The sequence below is a fragment of the Zootoca vivipara genome, chromosome 17 (genome assembly GCF_963506605.1).
Source record: "Zootoca vivipara chromosome 17, rZooViv1.1, whole genome shotgun sequence".
Taxonomy (NCBI): domain Eukaryota; kingdom Metazoa; phylum Chordata; class Lepidosauria; order Squamata; family Lacertidae; genus Zootoca; species Zootoca vivipara.
The window spans coordinates 26,358,907-26,373,131 of NC_083292.1; the positions used below are offsets into that span (position 1 = coordinate 26,358,907).

Below are 14,225 nucleotides of genomic sequence, written 5' to 3' on the forward strand. Positions count from 1 at the left end.
TGGTCCCAGAGATTCCCAGTCAGCTCGGACAGTTCCATGAATTCTATCAGCTTCATCTGCCAGTCGTCCACCGTGGGTATATCTTCATTTTTCCAATTCCTTGCTAATACAATTCTAGCTGCTGTTGTGGCATACAGAAAAAAGGTAATATCTTTCTTGGGTAATTCCTCTCTAATTATCCCCCCAAACATATTTATTATTGTATTATTGTAACTATTTGTTTTATTACTGTGGGATTTCCAAAAGAAAGCATTTGTAAAAATTAAAATTAAAATAAAAAGTTGCATTACTGAAATAAATGCACTTTTCGACGATATTCTAATTTTCCGAGTTTCACCTGTACATATATATTTATTGAAATGAACATTCCTGCAGCATAGAAATGGGTGGGAGGCAGACAATTGCAGGGTAACAAAGGACAGCATAAACGTGGAGGACTAGCACCTTACCAATGTGTAAGGGAAGTTGGGCAGTGATATTCTGGGTGAGGACTGCAGTACAGTACAGGGGTGCCAACTTGAATAAAATATTGGGGGGAGCAGGTAAGCCCCGACCCACATAATCACATGACACGGCGCAACCCCCCCCCCATTTGAATGGCAGCGCCCATCATCGGGGGAGGGTGGCCTGGTCCCCTCAAATATTTAGAGTTGGCTAGGGATTGGCTCCTATGCTGCAGTTGCAGATTGCATCTATTTCCCACCCACAAGTAGCTCAAAGTGGCGCATGCGGTTCTTCTTACCCTCCTCATTTAATCCCCACAACAACTCTGTGAGGTAGGTTAGGCTGAGAGGCAGCGACTGGTCCAAGTGTCACCCATAGCTGCCAAGTTATCCCTTTTTTTAAGGGATTTTCCCTTATGCTGAATAGGCTTCCTCGCGAGAAAAGGGAAAACTTGGCAGCTATGGTGTCACCCAGTGAGCTTTATGACAGAATACACTACCCTGGCTCTCTGCTACAAATGTGGCCCTCTTTTCACCTGAGAAATGTCAGAGGGCATGCTATAAACTGCCACACTGAAATCATAAGGACTAGAAACTTGCTTTTGTTTCCTTTTAAAGCAAAAGCACTCATCAATGTAAGTTCTGCAGCCCGTAATCCCAGCTTCTGCCTTGCGCCTTTGCTTCTGCTTAATATGCGCTCAGACCTGCTCACTCAGTGCAGCGATTCTAAATTTTGGATGGGCATAGACTTTTAGAGGGAAGCTGGCCCAACCTCAGAGCCTCTGGCCACCGGGGCCTTGTTCTCTGGGAATTCTGCGGTGTAGGCAGAAAAAGGCCCCGTCGGCTTTTCTGTGAGTGAACACTGCAGCTTTTGTTGCTGCAGCGTTTTTTTCTGGATTCCTCACCCCCTCAGCCACCACCGGTGTTTGTTGCTGCTGAGGCTGCCGCCGGGTCGCTCTTCTGGGATGGCTCTGGAAGCAGAAAACAAGCAAGGGAAATGAAAGGGGACTCAAGGACTCTGCTCAAGGTCAGCCCTTGAGGGTGTTTCACACACACACACCCCAGCTTTCCAGGATTGCTCCTTTCAAGGGGGGGTTTCTTAGGACAAGATTCCAGGTAATTTGGAGATGATTTGGAGTCGTCCTCAAGGATTATGTGATGAACAACTCTGCCAGCCAAGGACTCCTGCAATCCAGGTGGGAATCTGATCTGGGAGCACTTGACCTCGGAGAGGCAGGTAAGAATTACACAAGCTGGCCTCGTGGGACATGGTCCTTAGCTTCCCATTAGGGCTGCGAGATCTCTAAGGCTGACTTGAAGTCTCCAGGTTTGCACGACGTCTTCCAGGTGGCGGCGGGGAGTGGGAGGGGGAGAGGATTTGAATATCTGGGTGGGCAAGAGTGCCTTTAATAATAAGGGGGGGGGATATTAAGACGACTGCATGCTGCTTATAAGCTTCAACTTGGTAGGAGCTGGCTGCAAATTATCCCTAGGGAGGTGTCCTCCCTTCTCCCATTCCCTCTCCCAATTAACCTCCGTCTCCAGGGCCCGCCCCGTGACCAGGGCCGGCTCTAGGTAGACTCCCGGTGGCGCAGTGCGCTAGGGCGCCGGGTTGGTAGGTGGGGCGCTGCGCGGCAAAGCCGCATGGAAACCATGCTGCACCCTGCGAGGGCGGGGGCGCCAGAGCGATCTCTGCCCCTCAGCGCCAGGGCGCCCGACCTGCTCGAGACTGCCCTGCCTGTGACCTCACCAGAGGTCACCCCTCGGTCTCAGGTTTGGATCCTAAATTCTCAGGGTCATGGATGTTGCTGACCTGGCAACCCTATTTCCCATTTCACTGGCCATCTTAGAAATGATTTTCAGAAGCTGCTCAGAGAGCTATTAATGCTATCTATATATAAAAAAATGGTGAGGGTGCATGTGTGTTTTTCCCCACTATTCTCCCACAAGCACTTACCCGATCGTCCTGAAATTTGGCCACAACCTCAGAGTCACATGTGAGCAGGTAATCATGCACTTACACTGACCAGCTGACACACCGAACACAGGTAGAAACCTGGATTTGTGGTCAAAAAAAATTGCGCCCTCCAGTGGACATTCAACGAACAACGGACAAACATGCTCCCACAATCCCTCAACGCCTCCGGAGACCACGCCTCCAACGGGGGGTGGGATATGTCATGGATCGACACAGGGTGGTGGCACTCACAGGGATTAGCCACAGCAACGCGTGGCAGGGCCAGCTAGTATAATATACAAATGCTTACATAAATAATGTTGCACGCCACCCCAATCTCCTGAGTGGTGCGAGATTCCCAGGTTCAGTTTTCTCAGAATGAGGACAGCAGAGACTGTGGTGTCTGTAGGGTGTATTGTTTATTTACACGTACTGTATATACAACCTGAGCCTACGATAGAGGCGCTCACGGCATTAACACCGCAAGAGGTTCTTACTTCTCCCATAGCTGCAGCAGAAATCAGGCATGACTGTGTCTCTCAGCTGCTCAGGCTGCAGCCTGCTTCTGGCCTCTAGCTCTCAGCTCTGGCTTTTTCTTTCTAACTACCAGACAGTTAAGGGACGGGACGGGAACCCACCCATTTGCCCACTGGCACAGAGCCACTCCTGTCAGCAACTGCGCTGCAGCATTCTGAACTGGCTGCAGTTTCTGGGGCCAAGTGCAAGGGAAAGCCCCACACTGAGTGCCTTGCAGTATAGTGGTACCTCGACTTACGAATTTAATCCGTTCCGAACGGAACTTCGTAAGTCGAAAAAATCGTAAGTCGAAGCCAATGGAGGAAAAAATGCGTAAGTCGAAAAAACCGCATCCAAAATGGCGGACAGAACTTTGTTTGTAACTCGAAATATTCGTAGGTCGAGTCATTCGTAAGTCGAGGTACCACTGTAGTCTGGTCTTGAAGTTGCCAGGGTCTGAATTATTGTGATCCAAGCTCGAGGCACCTTTTTTTTTTTAGAAGCTGCTCTATTGAAAGTAACATAAACAATGAGCCCTTGGAGCTCTGACCTGTCCTCTATCGCTTGCCTTGGTTGGCAGCCGTTCCCCCTTTGTTTGTCAGCACGGGCACCTGAGCGTCTCTTGCCTGGAACACGAGATACTTGGATTTGACCTTCTGCAGGAAAAACATGCATGTTATAGCCTTCCTTTTGTCTCCACAACCTTTAACAACACAGCTGCAAGTCCCTGGAGTCTGCTGTTCTTAAAGGCTTCTGTGTAAGAGTGGGGAGGCGGGTGCTGGCTGGGGCTGATGGAAGTCCAAAACACCTGGAGGGCGCCAGGTTGGGGAATGCCCACAAAGCCCTACAAGACCTGGCACCAAGATGCCTAAAGGACCACCCCATTCCATCCTTTGACCGAAGCTATTTCCCCTTTCCAGTTTCACCCAAGCAGGGCCCATAATATGAAAAGTGTTTCAAATTAATTAGCTGGTGGTATGCTAAACTGTGCAATTATATAACACTTTGTGTACCTTGCCTCTAACCGCAAATTATATCTTATGTTTTGAAAACAGACATTTTATATCTAGAAAGCGTAACAAAACAATATCGATAAACAACCGGTGAAACAGCTTTTTAAAACAAAGCCAGCCAATACAGTGGTAGCTCTGGTTGCAAACGGGATCTGTTCCAGAGGCCCGTTCACAACCTGAAAAGCCGCATCCTGAAGCGCCACGTCTGCACAGCCGCGTGACATAATTCGGGGCTACTGAGCATGTGCAAAGCACAAGTTAGTGTTTCTGCGCATGCGCCGAACCCAGAAGTAGCTCGTTCCAGGACTTCCGGGTTCGGCCCATTCGCAACATGAAAAGACGTATCCCGTAGCGAACATAACATGAGATATGACTGTAAATTCAACAGACACTCAGCAGTTAGATACAACTTCATACTCTCCAAAGATCCCAAACGAAGCCCTCCATCCAATGTATAAGAATTGGCAGCAAAGGGCCAGAGAAGCCAGAGAACTCGGCCCTGGGGATATGTTTTCCAGTGGCACCTCAATGACAGGTGCAACATGTAGGCCTGGTTTTCAAACTGGAAAATTAAAACTGCAGAGGCAGAACCAGAAGAGATTCTTGCTCTGATTGTCCCTGGGCTCAGTTTCCTTAATATCCCTTGAATTCCTGCTCTATTGCACCGCCATGGCCAAGAGACATTTAAACACCTGACTTATTAGCTCAAATGTCCTTGCAACCAGGGCAGCCTGTAGAGAACCTGCCCAGCCCACAAATTTAAACACCTGCGCGCACATGCACCTTTAACCTGCTGGAAGTCTCAGCACCGGCATCCGCCAGTGGTCCCCCGAAAGTGAAGAAGAGATTTCCCTTTAAGGTCTCTGAAGCAGGTCGCCCTCTCGGAAACATGTTAAGCAGACCCAGCGACGAGGAGGAGGGAGTAGAGGCCTAATCATTTCCTTCTGGGCTCTGCCTGACAGTGAGCCTCCAACATCGAGTAGCCAGTCAGGGAGGAACGCAGCCGGCAAGCAAGGACCCTGCCCAATAAGCACCCTGCGTCAGTCAGGCTCATGCTAGAGCCAGTAGGGGGCCAGTCCACTGTCTCTCAGACCTTGTGGGGGGCCGGACTATACCGTATTTTGAAAAAAAGAAAGAAAAAAGAATGAATTCCTATGCCCTACAAATAATCCAGAGATGCATCTATGTATATAAAAATGTAAAGGGTCCATGTTTGGGACTTTCCACTTTTCTCGGAAACCGCTTGACCGATTGCGTTCAAATTTGGACACAGCGTCCAGTACCAATACGTGAGTGCCAACATCATAATAATAATAATAATAATAATAATAATAATAATAATAATAATAATATATTATTTATACCCCGCCCATCTGGCCAGGTTCCCCCAGCCACTCTGGGCGGCTTCCAACAAAACATAACCTTAGATTCCACACATGCCAAACCTTTGGCAGGTAAAAACATAATTTTCTCAAATAAAACATAGCGGCCTCCACTGGACAACAAGGGAACAGATGCCGAGATGTTGCAAAACAGCGCCCTCTAGCGACGGTTACACTGGTACTGCAGCTAGGAAAGCTTCCCTCTCCACAGCATCTCGCCTAGGCTTCGCAGACTGGGCTGAGGGGCTGGGATAGTTCATGGGTCGGGACAGGGTGGGGCCAATTACAGGGATGAGGGTGGAGGGAGGAGGCGGGGTGCAGGGAGGGGGGTGGGGCCAGTCACCGGGATGTGCCGGGAGGTGGTGGAGGAGGGGTCGTGATAGCTCATGGGTAGGGACAGGGTGGGGGCAGTCACAGGGATGAACCGGGGGGGGAGGAGGGGCCAGAATAGGACATGGGTCAGGACAGAGTGGGGGGAGTCACAGGGATGAGCCACAGCAACGCGTGGCCAGGCCAGCTAGTTTAAATAAAAGCACACATTCTACTCATGTAAAAACACGCTGATTCCCGGACCGTCCATGGGCCGGATTTAGAAGGCGATTGGGCCAGATCCGGCCCCCGGGCCTTAGTTTGCCTAGTACCCATGCCCCAGAAGTTAAATTTCCCTGTGGAGGATAGATGGACACGTCTCTAGTACACTTGCATTAAAAGCGCTGTGTCGTGCAGATCCTGCCATTTCACAGACCCCAGATGCTGATGAGGTACGTTTTTGAACCCCAATAACGTATTGTCAAACATTTATCTTTTTCTGGAGGTGCCAGCGGGAGATTGAACTTGGGAACTTCTTCATGCAAGGCAAGCAGTTTGCCACTGAGCCTTTCCAGCAAGAAACTGAACCATGCTGTGTTTCTGGCTGCGTCAATTTATTTGAATACTTGGCTTCAGTTTCTCGGCTGCCCAAATGAGCATGCATTATTGTGTCCACGAGGGTGAGCCCTGCTGACTTTTTGGTGATCTCTTTCGCTGAAATGCTGGAAGCACAGAGGCGGTTTGTTTCCCATTGATTCATTGCCTCCCCTAAAGCAACTCAAAAGCATTTTCGCAGTGGAAACGCCCGCAACTAAAAACTATTACGGCGATTTATTTAAAAACCATTAGAAAACCGCTTTCGTACATAAAAGAAAAAAGAAAAGAAAAACAATTCCAAATCCAACACAAATGAGGATAAAGAGCTCCGCTTCAAAAATCTTGTGGGTCTTTCCTGATGAAGTGAGAAATGGTAAGATTGATCTGCTGTCAGAGGAATCTACTCCCCTGTGTGTGTTTTGAAAGTATTATTTGATATTATTGTTGTTACTACGGTATTACACTACAGCATCTATATCAGGCATCCCCAAACTGTGGCCCTCCAGATGTTTTGGCCTACAACTCCCATGATCCCTAGCTAACAGGACCAGTGATCAGGGATGATGGGAATTGTAGTCCAAAACATCTGGAGGGCCGAAGTTTGGGGATGCCTGATCTATATCCTAACTTTCCTCCAAGAAGCTCAAGGGGTGTGGGGAAGTATGAATGATTCTCCCCCTGCCTCATTTAATCCTCACAACATCCTTGTGAAGTAGGTTAGGCCAAGAGGCAGTGACTGGCCTCCAAGAGATTTGAACCCAGGCCTCCCAGTCTGACACTACGCCACTCTGTCTTCCTAGTGTTTTGTAGGGGGAATTCAGGTGATCTCCCTACATCCCAACATATCCAGACTTCCATGAGCCCCAACCCAGCAAGAGACCTGACAATCGAGACTTCTTGGGGAGTCAGCTCTGTTGAACTCAGTGGGGCTGACATGGGCAGGATCAGGCCAAACACCATGCTAATTGAAACAGGGCTGAAGTTAGTCATAGCTAAAACCTTTTTTTGTTCAAAAGGGGTGCAGTTCCAACTTGCTTTTCCAGGATTCCACCCGTTAGAGCAGCTCAATGTCACCCTCGACACATGCTCAGAGGGCCCCGTGGTCTGCACTGGAGGACAGTTGTGGATGTTGAGCGGTGGCGAGAAGCAGCGCTTTGCACGTCCTCAGAGGCACCCCCTCCCTGCAAACAGGATCCTGAGCAGAGCAGAGCCTTCTTTGGCCAAGAGGTTGGCACTAGGCCATCCTTGTCATGCTGCACAAAGGTGCAGGAGGAGCCACCCGTTTGCTTTCCAAGCTGCAGGAGACTCTGCGTTTCAAAGGGCAGCAAGTAGCAAAAGAGGAGACAGGCACGGGTGTAGCCAGGATTTTTGTGGGTGGGTGTGTTGGGGGAGAACATAAGATTTGTATTGATTTGTTTGTACTGATTTGCAGGGAGCAGCTCCCTCCGCCTCCCCTGGCTACGCCCATTGAGACAGGAAATAGAAAAAACTGATTGACTTCAGTTTTTCTCCATTTCTCATTTTTACCCATCTTAAATTTGACATGTTTCTGCACCAGGTTTTTTTTGCAGTAAATTTCATCGGTGCATAGTAACCTTTTTGTACACTAGTACAAAAGTAACCTTTTTGTACTCTCACTGCTCTGTTTGTGTGTGTGTGTGTGTGTGTGTGTGTGTGTGTGTGTGTGTGTGACACATAGCTTTGTTTTCCTTTAATCTAGTTTTGTTTTTTTGGAGAGGAATTAAGTGGCATAATTTATCATTTGCTTGCAAACTCTCCTAGAAGAGACGTGTTTTTTGTTTGCATTATTTGGTTGGGAAACCGCAGTCACTCGTAAGGGCCACATTCCCACTATGATACCGCTTTAAACAGTTGCAGCTTACCCCAAAGAATTCTGGGAAGTATAGTTCATTAAGGGTGCTGAGAGTTGTTAGGAGACTCCGCTCCCAGTGCTAAAACTCCCAGAGTGGCTTAACAATCAGACCTTCTTCCCAGGGAACTCTGGGAACTCAGGGAACACACCCCTCCTGAAGCCTCCAACCACCACCACATCTTGTGGCAGGGAGTTCCACTGGCTAATTATGTGCTTGTGTCCTGAATCTACTGTCGGTTCAGTCTGGGTGACCTAAAGTTTTAGTATTATATGAGAGGTGGGCAGAGAGAGAATTTTCTCTCTATTTCCTCTGCAACATTCAAGGCTTTAACAGTGCCCAGAAGCAGCCGGGAGAGGCTCCACCCATGTTTGCATGAGGGCTGCTGTCTGTGCCTTGTGTGACTGTGTGCACAAGGTGAGGGCTTAAGGTGACGTGTGTTTGTGTGTTCCTTGCCTCACCTCTGTTATCACACTGACTTTGCCATCCTCCCTCCGCTCTCTCTCTCTTCCAGGATACCTCCTCCTAGCCAGCTGCAGGTGGTTTATTATTATTTACTGCTTTGGCCCATCCAGAAGCCTTTTCTCCTCCTCCCTCTGTGGCAAAACGCGCACACACATCTAAACATCAACAGAAAGAGAGTGCCTCTGAGCATGATTTCAAGGTGAGCGGTAAGTCAGAATTTCACTGGACCAGCCAGAATTTCACCCTCCAGGCCAAACAGTCAACAAAGACCTGCGATAGCTCAGCTGGTACAGCGTGAGACTCTTAATCTCAGGGTTGTGGGTTTGAGTCCCACGTTGGGTGAAAGATTCCTCATTGGAGGGGGTTGGACTAGATGACTGTTGCGGTCCCTGCCAACTCTACAGTTTTGTGATTCTAAGAGCCTGGAGGGGTGGAAAGTGTGTTTTCACTGTATTGTTTGTTTGTTCATTTATTAATTATTGCATTTATATCCCACCTTTTTCTCCAAGGAGCTCAAGGTACATGGCTCTCCCCGCCCCCATTGAATTCCCACAACAATCCTGTGAGGTACGCTGGGCTGAGAGGCCATATCTGAGCTTCATGGTCCAGTGGGGATTCAAATCCTGGTCTCTCCCAGGTCATCATAGCTGCCAAGTTTTCCCTTTTCTCGCGAGGAAGCCTATTCAGCATAAGGGAAAATCCCTTAAAAAAAGGGATAACTTGGCAGCTATGCAGGTCATGGTCTGACGCTCTAACCACTACACCACACTGCCTCTCAATATTCATTCAACAGTGTATGCTTAGACCTGTGCCAAGGGGTAAATGCACAGGAATGACACTTTGCATGTACCTTGAAGCACTCTGTTCTCACACCCTTTTTAAAAAAAGCCCTTTTAAAAAAAAAGAGGCAATCTGCACGTGTTCAGGGGGATTTTTTTTTAAAAAAATGATGTATTATATTTCTATGCTGCTTTTCATTCAGGTGAATGGCAAAGCAGTTTACAAACAATATATAACAATAACATAATCTCTGGGATAGCTCAGCTGGTGGAGCATGAGACTTCATATCAGGGTCATGAGTTTGAGCCCCACCTTGGGGGGGGGGAATTCCTGCATTGCAGGGTTTGGACTAGATTACTCATGTGGTCCCTTCCAACTTCACAATTATATGATTCTATATGATAATTATAGGATATTGCAAATACAACATAAACTGCGTAGAATACTTAGCAAATCATCAGTAAATTATTAAATATGTATAGTCACTTCACCGAGGATCATGACACAAAACAACAAAAAAGGGAATGCAAAGTACATATTTAAATTTTTTTTAAAGGCACACTTGTTGTGCATATGCAGATGGGAGGTCTGGAGGAAGGGCGGCCGATTAGCCTAATAGATGCTAATAACAGCGATGGATAACAAGCCTCTTGTTTCCTTTCAATAGGTGCATGTTCAGATATACTTTATTCTTTTTTCCTTTTTTAAAAGCTAATTGGAAGACCCTCGAGGACTATAAAATAGGGTAAATTAACTACCCTATTTAGGCCACAAATATGTTTATGATGATGCAATATTAGTTATTATTTACATACAGAAGGTTATTTAGACGAATGAAAACGGGAAAATATCTGGTGGTCTCTGCCTCTAAGGTACAGGTAGGTAGCTGTGTTGGTCTGACGTAGTCGAAACAAAATTTAAAAAATTCCTTCCAGCAGCACCTTTGAGACCAACTAAGTTTGTCATTGGTATGAGCTTTCGTGTGCATGCACACTTCTTCAGATACAGGGTGGTAATAGAAACAATAGGTTCCCCCCATTTGAGATTAATATTGTTTTGGATTTCTTGGGCTGTGTTAGCTCAAGACGACCCTCCTCCATCTCTCTCCTCTCTAAGGTACACATGATTTGTGCGCTGTCCCCTTTAAGTCATGAGTGCCTCTATTTCTCAAGCTCAGAGAAGACCTCTTTCTTCTGGCTTCCCATCTCATTGGCAGGTCCTGGGGCGCATATAAAACCCTGGAGAACTGGCATGGCAGGGGGGAAAAGAGAAAGATGGACCCTAACCTGTGTTTGCAGGAGGAGCAAAAGTTTCCCCCTCGGGGCTGGGGCTGCAAAGAGCCCGCAGGCGGAAGGAAGGGCAAAGGGTTAACTCCGAGGAGGATCTAAACGCAGGGCGGCTGTTCCTGGTTTATTTGGTGTCAGGAGAGGAGGAGGCTGGAGCAGAGAAGAGGAAGAAAGGGGAAAAGGCTGGGAAGCAGCCATCAAGCCAGGAGGTGCAAAAGGTGGCTTTTGGTTCTGCAAAGGGACATCTGATGTCCTGGTTAATTTCACCCTTGTCCACCCCCCTGAAACTCCAGGGCAGAAGCAACACTGGGGGGAAACTGAGGAACTGAGCTGGTGGGAGAGTGGCTTGCTCCCTCTTCTGTGAAAAGGTACGTTTTGTGGGGGCTTGATTGTTTGATTTTTGCCTCCTCCCTCCCTTTTTATAAATGGATTTCAGGTGATGATGCTCTCCTGTTCCCTTGGCAGCAAAACAAAGTTTTAATTATTATTATTTTTTGGTGGGGGGGACCCGAGAGGTGCCAGAGGTTTGAGGGTGGCCGGGAGTCACAGCTTCTGACCTGCCTGGATTGGAAGCTCTTCCTCCTTAAGATCAGCCATGCAGGGCGGGTTGGAGCAAAGGCACTCTGCACGTGCCCAGAGGTCTTTCTGATGACAGCTCCACGGGGGTTTGCTTCAGTCCTGACTCTCTTTCAGCACCAAGGCTCAGCTCTAGAGCATGTGGAAAAGGATTGCTGTGTCTCTCTGAGCATGGGCAGAGTTCTTTTCACAGAGTGAGCTTCATTCTCTAATGAGAGGTGTAGGTCATGCATTGTCAGGCTGAGGTAGGCAGTACCTGAATATGAGTTTGGAAAGATTTTATCCTCCCTGGTGGTTTGTGGGTCTGTGATTATTATTATTTTTAACTGGTTCTTTGGCAATGTTCCTGATTTGTTGTTGTCAGAGGTTTGTTGTTAGTTGGTCTTTAAGGTGCTACTGAAGGAATTTTTTTATTTTGTTTCGACTCAGACCAACACGGCTACCTACCTGTAACTAGAGGTTTGTTGTGGTTGCTTAAAAAGCTTCCTTCTCAGCTGTTCCCCTGTCTTCAAGATTTTCACCTAGTTACTTCCTCTCTAACCTTTACCCTGTGCCCTGGGACTGTAAAGCAGAGTTTGCATCCTGTTGGCTTTTGGAAATAAGCTGATGCCAGCTTGCTGTGGAGGGAAATGCACTCTGCACATGCTAATGCACTTTTTTCCTCCACACTGATGCTGAAGATAATCTGCTTTCTTTCCCCAAGGCAGGTGGTGGTGGCGGGGAGAGAATAGGAAAGCTTTAGGGCATAGTTGCCAAGTTTTTTTTTAAAGGGATTTTCCATTATGCTGAATAGGCTTCCTCGCGAGAAAAGGGAAAACTTGGCAGCTATGCTTTAGGGTATTTGATACGAGGCAAGCCTAAAGAATCAGGCCACGCTTGATTTCATTGGTTCATTTTAAGACTGCTGCTTTTCATAGCTGCTTTTCATAGCTCAGTAGCTCTCGCAAGTGGTGTACAAATTCCAGAATGTAAGGACATTCGAGACAGTCACCCCTTGAAAAATGAACAAGGAGAAATTAATCCAAACATGGCAGTTAATAAAAGTCACATGAAAGATGGAGCAAGCTTGTTTGCTGCTGCTCCAGGGGGGTAGGACGTGAACAATGGATTCAAATGACAGGAAAGGCGATTCCAGCTAAAAGTTAGGAAGAACTTTCTGATGGTGAGAGCTGTTTGACAGTCTCTCTTGGAAGGTGGAGGGCTCTCTCCTACATTGGAGGTTTCTAACCAGAGGTTGGATGGCCATCTCTTAGGGGATTCCTGCATTGCAGGGGGTTGGACTAGATGACCCACAGAGTCCCTTCCATGTCTGCAATTCCATAAGAACAAATGCTGTACTACATAGATGGGTTATTAGCCTGACCCAGCAGGCTCCTCTTATGTTCTTATATGCTGCAACTGCAGCATCCTGTGAGGGACAGGTAGCCATCCAGCCATATTTCCAACTCCTCCTCCTCCTCCTCCTCCTCCTACTGTGGTCTAAACCACTGAGCCTCCTGGGCTTGCCGATCAGAAGGTTGGCGGTTCAAATCTGCACAACGGGGTGAGCTCCTGTTGGTCTGTCCCAGCTCCTACCTACCTAGCAGTTCGAAAGCACGCCAGTGTAAGTACCATAGATAAACCTGCGACAGGAAGGTAAACGGCATTTCCGTGTGCTCTGGCTTCCGTCACGGTGTTCTATTGCGCCAGAAGCGGTTTAGTCCTGCTGGCCACATGACCCAGAAAGCTATCTGTGGACAAACACCGGCTCCCTCAGCCTGAAAGCGTGATGAGTGCTGCAACTGCATAGTCACCTTTGACTGGACTTAACTGTCTAGGGGTCCTTTACCTTTACTTTACTACTACTACTACTACTACTACTACTACTACTACTAATTTTATTATTTATATGCTGCGCATCTGACTGGGTTGCCTCAGCCACTCTGGGATGCTTCCAGCAAAATATAAAAACACCACAAAGCATCAAACATTGAAAAAAAAACCTTCCCTATACAAGGCTGCCTTCAGGTGTCTTCTAAAAGCTATATAGTTATTTATCTCCTTGGCATGGAGGGTGTTCCACAGGAGCCCCACCCACCAGTCACTAGAGACACTTCCAAACAGCTTTTGCAGTTAGGAATCATCTCAGGTTGATTTGAAATCTGCTTCCTGGCAATTTCCGCCCACTGGGTCTCCTCCTGGCTTTTGGATCAACAGAGAGCAGGACGGCTCCACCTTTTGCATGACCCAGGTCTCTAGGTAGTTGAAGGCAAGCTGCTTTGCCTACCCTACCCTCATCTCCTCTTCCCCGGGCTAAACCTACCCCAGGCAAATATTTCAGCGTTTCCTCTCTTAGGATGGGGTTTTCCAGTCGCCTCTGCTTCTGTTTGCCATTTTAAAATTCTGACATGAGTTCTGTTTAAACTGAATGTTTGGCTCTTTCAGTGTTAAGAGATATTGACCCATGAGAGATATTGGCCTTTCATTTCTTTTCTTTTCTTTTAAATAGGCTGTGCACACATTAGATTAGCTGTCGCTTGAAGATAATCCTGGGGGTGCAAATTTAGAGCACTGGGGTTTTCTTCTTGAGGGTTTTCAGTTTTGAATAAAAAAGCAAGGCTAAGGTCTCGGCACCACTTTACACCATTTTGTGGCTCCTCTGGTGAATGGTTTTACTCTGTTGTGTGGGCAGAAGATGAGGGCAGAAGAGCAGCCCTCACAGCAAATCACACTTGGGGACATTTGAGGTTACCATAATGCTTCTCTTCTTCTCTTCTGATTTGAATCTGGACCTCATTTGCTTACTAATGGGGGGGAAATGTTTCCCTGCGAAAGACCTTTAGAAATGGAAATCTGGTTGCTTGGGCAACTGAGGTCCTTGTTCTCCACAGCTAAGTGGGCCCACTTTCCTGTGGGGTTCACCCCCTGGTGAATTTTTTGCATTCTCCTCGAATCATCCTTAGGAATAACCACCTCCATGCTGCCTCCAAGGATGGGGACCTGCATTGGAGAAGGGCATAGTTTTGTTGGCTTTGTCTGGTGGTAAAACAA

The 14,225-nt window shown here is 47.5% G+C and overlaps 1 protein-coding gene across 6 annotated transcripts in view; it reads left to right on the forward strand.

Moving 5' to 3' along the window:
- The first annotated feature begins 8,607 nt into the window (after positions 1–8,607).
- The window catches only part of ARHGEF2 (Rho/Rac guanine nucleotide exchange factor 2), a 136,411-nt gene continuing 130,793 nt past the window's right edge, over positions 8,608–14,225 (forward strand). For 4 of the 6 annotated variants that reach the window (XM_060269553.1, XM_060269558.1, XM_060269556.1 and 1 more), the window contains exon 1: positions 10,576–10,987. The gene's annotated coding sequence lies outside the window, so the exon portion shown is untranslated. Of the gene's footprint in view, positions 8,760–10,575; positions 10,988–14,225 lie in introns of those variants that run through there. The other 2 variants (XM_060269554.1, XM_060269555.1) reach the window with 2 other exon arrangements.